The following is a 10,437-nucleotide window of genomic DNA, read 5'->3' as shown; positions in this document are numbered from 1 at the left end:
TCCTGCTGGAGAATGATCCAGGCAGGTCTGAGAAAACAGAGACCCTTGAGAAGGCCAGTGAAATAATTATTACTTTAATTTGCCTAAGTGTATTTTTCTTCATGTCCCCAAACATTTTTCCCTCTTGTCCCATCTTTTCGCTCTGTATCGATCCCACCCCTTGGTTTGCAGGATGTTGTAGCTCTGTCCCTCTCAGTCCTAGTGTTTTGTGGGTTTTGCAGATAGAAAAAGATGAATGCAAATGCTACCGCAGGATCCTATAGGTTTGGGTTGTGAAAGGCATTCCTCTTCAGCATAGCTGTAAACAAATCTATATTCTAAGCGTGGCAGAAGTGCATTTGGAACAGAAATATATTCGGGGGCGTACGAGAATATTTTGTTTTGAGGCGTTGCTCTGCTTTCCCACCACATCTCACTCCTGTGCGCATACACTGCGGGCTGCTGCACACCAAGGACGGGAATCCTCTGGGGGCGAGAACTTACCTGCAGAACGGACAATGCAAAGTCCTGGACCTTCCAGAGGAACAAAAAAGAGATCAGCATTTTGAATTAGGCAAAGGGGATTCAAACATTGAAATACAGTCACGTTTGTCACTTGTGGTAAATTACATCATCTGTAATTTTTCTTTCTTTAAAAATCAACAGCTTTATTTTAATAAAGAGTTCCAGCAGCTGCTGTTCTGAGCAGAACCAGTCAATACCTTATTTTTGCATTTGAAATGCAGCTGCAATAACAAGCCATGTGTGAATTTTATTAAGCCTTCTGAATTTTCTGTCTGTTTAGGGAGCTATAGATTTAAATTCTGCAGATACCTGGCTTTACCTTAAAGTAAAAAAGAAAAAAGAAAATAAAATCATTCACACCATTTCCTTAAAAGAAAAAAATGGGTTTTGTCATGCCTATGAATTAAAATGTGATTAAGGTGTCCTGTGTTAGATGTGAGTGGGATTCCATGGAACTGCTGGTAACAGAACATTTGTCTTCAACAGAGACTTGAAAAATAAGTTAGGCATTATTAAAATATTCATATACCTGAATAAAAAAGTGCCATTTTTGTGCTGAACATGTTCATAAATTAGATTATGATGGTCAGTTTTATTTCATAGTTGCACATCAAAGAGTAAAAGAACCTTTTTGTCAAGTGCACTTCACCTTAAAGTCAGGACTTGCCACGTTCCAATTTTCTCGTGCATATAAATGAATTTTAGATCAGTTTTGGTTTGAACCTCATTATTGGAACTGAAGGTGGTGGTTACGCCCATTCAGATGCACCTGAAGAATCTGGAAGTGGACAATAACATCTTGCTTCCAGAGGCAGATAATCCCTTGCACAGCTACTGACTAAGTGGATGGGAGTTTTGCGAGGACATAGCGCAGGAGTTGGAATAGCTGTGTGCAAACACGCTGTTTGATTTGAATGCCGCGGGGATCTACAACGCAAATTGCTATTTGACATCAGAAGAGGCGTGAGGTGTTGGTACTGTGAAAAAGTGGTGGTAACTGTTGTCTGCGCTGGCCGTGGAGCATCCCTGGTAGCAAAGGGAGCAGAAACAAGCCATGGCAGGAAGCGAGATGTCCTTTCTGCTCTGACCCTGGCTGCGCGTTGCGGGTTGCAGGCACGCAGATGAGGTCCCTTCCTCCTGAGCTCCACCATCTGCTAATGAACTGCTGTGCCCGGCTGCTGCCACAGCCCGCCGAGGCCCACGGAAACCTTCCCCCCGGGTTCTGAGCCCATCCTTTCCAAGGAGGAGACACCAGGGTCAAAGAGGGCTGCTGCTCTCCTCCCAGCCCTGCTGGGGGACAGGGCAGCTGCTTCCCAGCCCCAGGGGGGTCCATGGGGAGCGTCCTGCAGTCAGACGCTGCTGCAGAGACTGAGCGTGTGGCGGGTTCTGGACTCCTCGGCTCTTGCCTTTCCTCGCATTCTCAAACTCGCTCACTGTGCGTTTTGTGGTGGGAAGGGTTTACTGCTCACTCCTTGCCAAACTCTGAAGAGCTGATAAACACTATGTGCTGCCGTTAAGACTATAAAGTACAATCCCACTGCTGCTTGCATGCAAATAAATAAGAACAAACTAGCTCATCCGCTTTTGGGCGTACAAATGCATTTGTTCCATAACATAGTAACTTGTAAATAATTTTAGTAAAAGCACTAGAAAGGCTGAAATGTTACCTGCAGCTACAGTTAAGGGGAAACTCTACTGTTCGGTGGTGTTTTTGTGATTTCCTGTTCTAATTTTTTAAAAAACACTTTTAAAGTGATGTGATGCTTAATCACTATTGCTCGCTTTCACTTTTTTTTTTAATTTTCAGTTTTGCTGAGTGATTTCACCTTCCTAAGGTCTGAGGGATTGGCCTACAGGCTAGAAGTTACGAAGAAATACTCATTAAATCTTTTCTCATAGCCGTTACAGACACAGATACCTTTTTAATGTGCCTGCTCAGTTTTGAGGCCACTGTTTTTGTTACTATCCATAAATCATTAGCAAGTCTTTTCACTGTCATCAGTGAAAGGTCAACAGAAGCCCATAATTTTCAGATACATCTGCTCGATTAGCTGCTCGGAAATTTCCTTAAAAAAGGGGTGTAAATTGTTCCACACCGAGAACTGGAGACTGTGTCCAATCTGTGCGTAAATGGAAATTGTCTTTCTAATAGACTCCTTGGAAGGTGTGGGGTTGCCTTCAAGGTAATGATTTAAACATAAACTGACCCTTGATGAGGGAGCTGGAGTTTCAGTTTAATGCGTTTTCTGCAGTTTTCCTTCGCCTTCAGTGCCTTCAAATTCTGCACAAATAATTCCTTCATAACAAGTGCCTTTTCAGAAGATGTATGCTGCTGACAGTTAATATAAAATTATTGCCCCTGAATGCATTTTCGTAATTACTTCCCAGAGAACTGTCTTTGTGTTAGAAGACATTTCACACTTTAGTAACATAAGTGTTTGGGGAGAACATGAGTAATAATTACAAGCAGTCTTTCAGTGAAAATAAACCTAAAAATTATAAAAAAAAGCTAATGTTTAAGTTGGTTAGAGACAGTGAGGAATTTATTTAGCACGTTACGCCTGTCTGTATATTTTCCGAGTTTAATAAGCCTTCAGTAACTAAACTTAAAAAAAGCAATAAAGGAGAGAGAAACTGCTTTCTAATTTTTAAGCAATAATGAAACTAAGAATTGATTAAAAGTGACGTGCTACTAGAGACAGAATAAAGAAACTTAATCTGAATGCTCCTATAGGAGATTGCTACTATAATGGAAAATGAAATAGCTCACAGCTCGATCAATAAAAAAATTAGCAGCATTTAATAAAAGATTTCTCTAGCATGTTGACTGAAGGATGCTACGGAAGGCTTGAAATCCAAGTTAAAACCTGGTTGTAGGGTGAGTTTGTGTATGTGAGTGTGATGTGAAAACCATTGACGGTGTAAAGCTGGTGGGTTTCAGGTCAGATGCTCGATGAAACTAGTTTCAGAGAACGTGGGGCCAGGCCTGTCCCCATAAACACACGTGTTCTGGTAGTTAGTGTGCACCTAGCCGCGGCGCGGCTGGATTTCCGTGGAGGCCAAACAACACACGGCAAAGTCTTGGTTTCGCTGAGAACACAGGGCAGTTACAAACAGATGTGTGGCAGAACTCTCTGCCGTACAGAGATAACCGTATGTAGATACAGGCGGGCTCAGGTGGAAGCAAGGCACCACGAGGCAGCAAGTTACACATCTTACCCGTTCTGCGTGTGGTGTCTGTGCCTGTGCTACAGCACAGGAAGATGCCGTGAGCCGCCATCCTCTGCCACGTGTGCCCACCAGCTCCTTCCATGCCTTCAAACTCAAGGTGGATGCTTCAGGTTTTCTTAAACATCACAGCTACCACTTTGAGAAAATTTTATCCAATCAGAATTGTGATGAACATTTTCCCTGTGAAATACTGGTGTAAGTAAATTAATGGAAAGATGTTGGGAGGAGGCTGCCGGGGGCCCGTGCAGGGCTGTCACCAGCAATTCTGTGAGCGCCGCAGCGGCGGGCAGCGGCGGCGCAGGCACTGGCAGCAGTTAGCTCGGTATTACTGGGCATTAGCTTGGAACCACTTTCTCTTAAAGCACGTGTACAAGGCGACGTAGACGGAGGTGCAGTACTCTGCTGAAACTATTGTTCTGTCTGAGGTTACAGAATGCTGCGAACTGTCCGCTTAGGAGCTAGTGTGATTTAATACCTACTGGCGAGTAGCAAGACTCTGTTGTGAAATATTACAACGTGTGCTTCTAAAGTCTCTGACTTCCGTATATTCTATTCCTACCACGCTTCGCAGAAGGCTGTGTTATTAGCGTGATCTGTGTTTTCATCCTGTGGGTTATTATCCAGAGAGATAGCTAGCACTGAGCACTCGCCCTCTTCCCTTGCCTTTCCGAAGGACTCTCGTCGCCACCATTGCTGCTTGCCGGTGGAGTCTGCTGTCAGAGTCAGACAAATGACAGCTTGGAGAGGCTGCAGCGGCCATAGCCCTAGGAGGGCACGGGGAGGTAACAATATACAATTTTCATGGTTCAAGGGTAGCCTTATCCTACTGTTCTTCATTACAGTACTGCAGTGAGATCAATTTTATTAAGTTGTAAGTCTTAGGAGGCCAACACCATTAACTACATGCTGGATCAAATAATTTTTTTTTTGGTATGATGATTGCTTTCTCCTCTTGTTGAGGCAAGGCAAGATCTGATGCACGGATCTCTTCAGCCTGTGAGGAACATTACATGGCGATCGAGCCGGAGTCAGACAAATGACAGCTTGGAGAGGCTGCAGCGGCCATAGCCCTAGGAGGGCACGGGGAGGTAACAATATACAATTTTCATGGTTCAAGGGTAGCCTTATCCTACTGTTCTTCATTACAGTACTGCAGTGAGATCAATTTTATTAAGTTGTAAGTCTTAGGAGGCCAACACCATTAACTACATGCTGGATCAAATAATTTTTTTTTTGGTATGATGATTGCTTTCTCCTCTCGTTGAGACAAGGCAAGATCTGATGCACAGATCTCTTCAGCCTGTGAGGAACATTACACGGCGATCGAGCCTTGGCAGGTTTGTGTGGCAGCCTGTGCTTCACTCCCTCTGCCCTGTCACGTAGGCATCCCGTGCGATTTGACGTTGCGTGGACATACCGTGGTGTTTCATGCATTATCCTTTCTGGCTCTTTGTTTGTCAGCTAGACACCTTTTTTCACCCCATGTGGTTTGACACTGTGTGAAAGACCTGTGCTGAACTGCATGAGAGAGCACCAAACCAGGGTTTGATGCGCGTCGGAAGTATTCAGTGTGCAGAACAAGCTGCCTGTGATACCTGCTCCTGCTCCTAGGGCCGGGACGCAATCTGCTCTTTCTGGCCTGCTTTGCTTGGCCAGAGCAGTTTTTTGGCCTCTGCGCGGGCACGGTCACAGTGGTCACAGAGGTCACAGAACGCAGATATCCCTGTGTTCAAGGTGCAAGTGTTTAAAAAGGACATTTTTTTAAGCACTGAAGAGCCTCAGAGTGGGAGTGCTCAGGAAAGCCACCACTTCTCATCCGATTGGAAGATTTCAGCTGAGGTTTACTGAAACACTGGTGGCTTTTTTGCTCTGTTTGTACTTCTTTGACCACAAATGACTGAGAATTTTGGGCTTTCTTGCTGTATGACAGTGCTAGAGACAACGCTAAGATCTAACAAACCACATAAAAGCAGAGACTTCCCCCACATCAATGTGCCATTTGACACGAGTGAAGCGTTTACTAATGAATGTTTAGATTAGGCTTTTCCTTTAAGTAATTTGTTTCTTTTGTTCTCACTTCCTAATTACGGATGAAATTTCCTTTCCTTTTGTCTTGCCGGGGAGTTGAGCAGCAGCCCTGCAGCGGCGCAGGAAGGCTGCACCCCTGGGCGGGCGCACCCCCGGGCAGCTGCCTTGGGTCTCTGCCGAGTCCCCGGACGTGTGTCAGTTGTGTGACAGAACCCGTTATTCCTCCAGCAATTAGCTTTTATTTCTTCAGGGTCATTTACTTTTATCACTTGTCCTGCATCTCTGGAAAATTTCTGGGAATTATCGTGGCCCTTCATGAGACCTTTGATTGTTTTTTCTCTGGACCAAGGCAGAGGAATGGAGATGCCTTTTTCCCCGTCTTCGTTTTATCTTTTGTGTTCTAGCTCGCAGACGTGGGCAGCGTGTGTGCGTGTGTGTGTACGTGCCGTGGTGATGATTTGCACAGCGTAACTCTGCGCACTCCGGAGGCTTCAGCTGTAGCTCTGCATGGCAAAGCTGCTGGGAGGGGAAGTGCTGGCTAGCGCTAAACCAGTGTCTGCCTGCTGTAAAGAAACCGGTCTTGAGGAGAGCGCCATAACTGGAGGTATTTAAAGCCAGACATGACCCTGCACTAAATAATATCTTCCAAAGAACAGTCTTAGATTTGAAATAGGTCCCAGCTTTAAAATGTCCTCAGGCTTAAAAAAACAAATTAAAGAAAAGCCCCTGAAAATTTACTGGCACGAAGACAGCAAGGGTTGCCTGCCCTGTGTTGTGCTGGTAAGATAAAAGTTTAAACTGTCCGTGTTTGATTCCACAGCTGTATGGTGGAGGAGGTGAGAGGTAAGGAGGTAAACCTCTCTGTAAGCTGAGAGGTTTGCCCCATTTTTCATTTCTCTGGCCCATGTGTTGCGTGGTGGTAGCCGTTTCTGTGTGTCCCAGTGGAAATTGCAGGTAGGCATCAGCATCACTTCCAGCGTGGCTCTGCCCTGCTGGTGTTTCCAGTCCCACGTTGCTAGTCCCCAAAGCAGTTTGCTGCGGCCGTCCTAGCTGGGCCGGCACTGTGGTCCAGGCTGAGGCTCTGCCCGAGCGCTCGGCTCGAGCACGGACCTCACCGGCAGGGCTGTATCGCCCAGTCTGACTGAAGCAAGTGGAAATTTTCTCTTGCCTTCAGTGAGGCCCGAGTTGCACATGGTCCATGTAATCTGTTTTCAAACATTTGGCTTCAGGAGCGCGTTGTTCCTGTAACAGAGCTGTTTTGAACACAGCTCAGAAGGCATTTCTACTGACTGCAACCTTCAAGCTGGGCCTTTGGGAATTTGCTTTTCCAGCGTTGCCAAGTTTGCCACATTCCTTGGACCACCAGGTCAGGCAGGAACACTCCCAGTTCTTCCTATGTCCCCTTTGAAATAGTAACTTTCTAGAGCATGAGCTGGCTTTTACAGAAAAAGCAGGAGTCATTAACAGCATTAACTTTAGTGGCAATTAGAATAACATATTCTTGACTGATGGCCAGATTGTTTAGGTCATAGGGTAAAATATTCTCCTTGTGTAAAGCCCTGCAGGCCTTCCACTGTGGAGGGGAAGGGGGAAAAAAAAAAGAAGACCAAAAAGCCCCCCAACCCTGTTTCCTGGCGTTTATGGTAGAGTGAGGTGTACTTTCAAGGCTGACCTCTCAAACGGCAACCTCTCTTACTCAAAAAAGAAAATTATTAAAGCTATCATTACAGATGGCAGGTTAATTTAAAAATTACTAATAATGCTTTTGTGAAATGCAGGAGCATACCCCCCCACCCCCCTTTATAATTAATTAGCGATCATTTATCCTAAAGGCAGTGCCCGCAGCTCCCTTCTGGCGTTTGCCATACCCTTGAGCTGTGCACAAATGTCCCAGTGGTGGGTGGGAGCTGTGTGCCGTGGTGCTGTGCCACCTCCACAGAGGTGCACAAACGCCTTGCAGCTGATTATTGCTGGGTTTTTTTAGCAATCTAGATAGAATCTACTTACCGGTGAATTAAGTTCACTGAACTCTAAGGTCGTCTTAATACACGCGTCTGGTCTTTGGAGGCTTCAGAAGGTCCCATTGGCTCTCTCCATCGAGAAGCCCTTTTGTGGGGTAGCACACAGATGAGTCCTGCTCTGGGTGCCAGCAGTGCCCTGGCCTCCTGTGGTGACCCGAACCTCGTTGGCACTGTGTTTGTGCCCACGTGCCCCATCCTGCCTGGCTGTGCTGGGGTGGGGTGCTCCTGCAGGTCTCGACAGCAGGAAAACTGCAGGTTAAATTCGTGAGCTACTACAGCAGAACTGCTCAGAAGTGAGTTCCTAAGGGTGGCAGGCCACAAACATTCGTCGTCAGGGAAACTGAGCTCACCGCCGGAGCAGCTGGGCTGCGTCTGAAGCTTTTCTTGCCTGGATGGACCACCCATTCCCATCGCTGCCCTGGTGTGCTCGCTGGCTGTTTTGCTCCCTGGGGCAAGGAGCTAGTGCCTCCCTGGGGCCATCCACACCCTGCACGCCCCGCTGGTAGCTTGTGGTCAAAATAGTGGAGACGAAGGTCAAAAGACCAAGAAACACCCCAGGTTTTTCTTGGCGGTGTTTGGTTTCTACAAGGCAAGCACCAGGCGTGTGGCTCAGCAGAGGAATCCGATGACCGTGTTATTCAAAGGACAGTAACGCTGAGGCGTGGCAGTCATGTACAATTCCTTGAACTCACTGAGAACAGAAAAAAAAAAACTCATTTTGAAGCAATGTTGCATTTGCTAAATAATTTATGCAAGATTCACTGTTGTGTTATTTGACATACGACTCTGTCAAGCAACGACGCTTTTGAGAAGTTGCCTAGAGGATCAGATTCCCCATTCAACAGGGAATTAAAAAATGTTTCTGGAATTTTGCTTTGCAGTCGGGAATCTATTTTCTTATCTCACATTGTACAATTTATTTTTCCTAAAGCAGTGTGCTAAATTATTTGTTATTGTTGGACTTGGTCGAGCAGCTTAATCCCTGCTGTAGTCACGGAGCGTTGGACTAAAACCAAGGATGAATTTGTCACAGTGTATTCACCAGATCAGCTGGTCTTTGAGTTAACTGTCAAAAGACAAAATTTCTGCTAAAAATATTAGCGAAGGTTCCTTAAAGCTCCCCAAAGCTGCCTAAAAACTTTCTTCTTCAGGTTGTGGCAAAGTCAGTTCAGAAGTGCTTCCCCGAGGTCTTTGTCAGCAGACGGCACGGAGGCAGATGGCAGTTCTTTAGGTTAGGTTTATATACTTGGACTATTTTTATAGGTTTCTGTCTTATAAAATCGGAGAGTTGACATTCTGATTTATTATTGACCAAGTCTGCAGGACATACAGGCTTTAAAACATTCAAATGAGCTGAAATGTTTGTGATTGCAGTCTGGGATGAGAGACTGTATGAAGGCGTGCCAAGTAAGTCTGACAAATGAAAGTGGTAATTTGGACATGTACATTAAATGATGTGTGAAGTAAAGCAAAGCTAGGAGAACTTTGAATGTAACTTATGATTTGGTGAAGTAGAAGTATAAAGACAACCAGAATCGTGAGGGTTTTTTCATACATTTTTATTTAAGGAAGAGTCTTAAAGCAGGAGGTTCAGCAAACAGCGTTTTATTGACTAAACATAGTACAGATGATGACTTACAACATGGAGAGCTTAGTGAGTGATACATTTTATAACCAAAACCTTAAATTCCTTACCGCTGTGTAAGTGGCAGAGCTGATTTGTTAAGACGAGCATTACATCTAGCCCTTAATGGAAATTTTGTAGTATAATGTAGGTTGTATAATTTAACAGTAAAAGAACTTGAAAATATGCAGGTCAGTTAATTGCTAAGGGGGATGCTGTGATACGCCACAAGCAGGCATTGATTTTTAATATTTCCATTGCAATTTGAAGGTATGTCGTGTTACAAGTGCTCCCCGGAAAACTGCAGAGCGTTTTACACCGGTTGATTTATGTTACCACGCGCAGTGCAGAAGATGGTATAAAATGTGCTCTGGCTGGATAATGGTAGCAGAGCCCTACTAACGTGTGTGCCTGAATTGCGGTGCTTGTGGTAACCAGTTTTCATCTTTAATAAATTGTGTTTTTCAGCTCTGTTTCATGTTCTCAGCATTGGTTGTCCTTAATCTTTTTGGCACTGATCTAATTTTAGAAACAATTCACCTCTCTGTTTGCTGGTGTTTCCTTAATGGCTTAAAACCCAGAGGCATCCTAAACCAACAAGGAGGCATCTCCCTCCTGCCTGGCTGAGAGCGGCTGCCGGGCTTTCGGTGCGTGGTGCAGGAGGATCCCTTCTGCTGGAAAGGCCCGTGGTTCCGTCTCACTGTGCTGGATGACTTCTGGAATGTTCCTGTCTTACCAGGAGGGTGTATCAGAGCATGTGAGGTCTCACAGAGGCCGGTGAAATGGTGCAGGCGTAACTCTGGCAGCCATATCACCCACGTTGGTGGGACATGTGTGGAAGAGACGCAGGCGTCTCTGTTTCAGCTGGTCACCAAAGCTGGTCAGCGTGGCCAGAGTGTCTAATGGATGCTTTCCTTGCTGCAAGGGCGAAGGGACTTTGCACGACTTTTTCACCCGTGCTGCCTCTCTGGAGAGCCCGAGTGAGGGTCAGCTGCAGCCCTGCACAGAGCCATTGGCCATGACTGGCTT

Source organism: Buceros rhinoceros, unplaced genomic scaffold (genome assembly GCF_000710305.1).
Source record: "Buceros rhinoceros silvestris isolate BGI_N320 unplaced genomic scaffold, ASM71030v1 scaffold1703, whole genome shotgun sequence".
Classification (NCBI taxonomy): Eukaryota; Metazoa; Chordata; class Aves; order Bucerotiformes; family Bucerotidae; genus Buceros; species Buceros rhinoceros.
The sequence above is the reverse complement of the archived record's forward strand: the minus strand, read 5'-3'. Positions refer to the sequence as shown.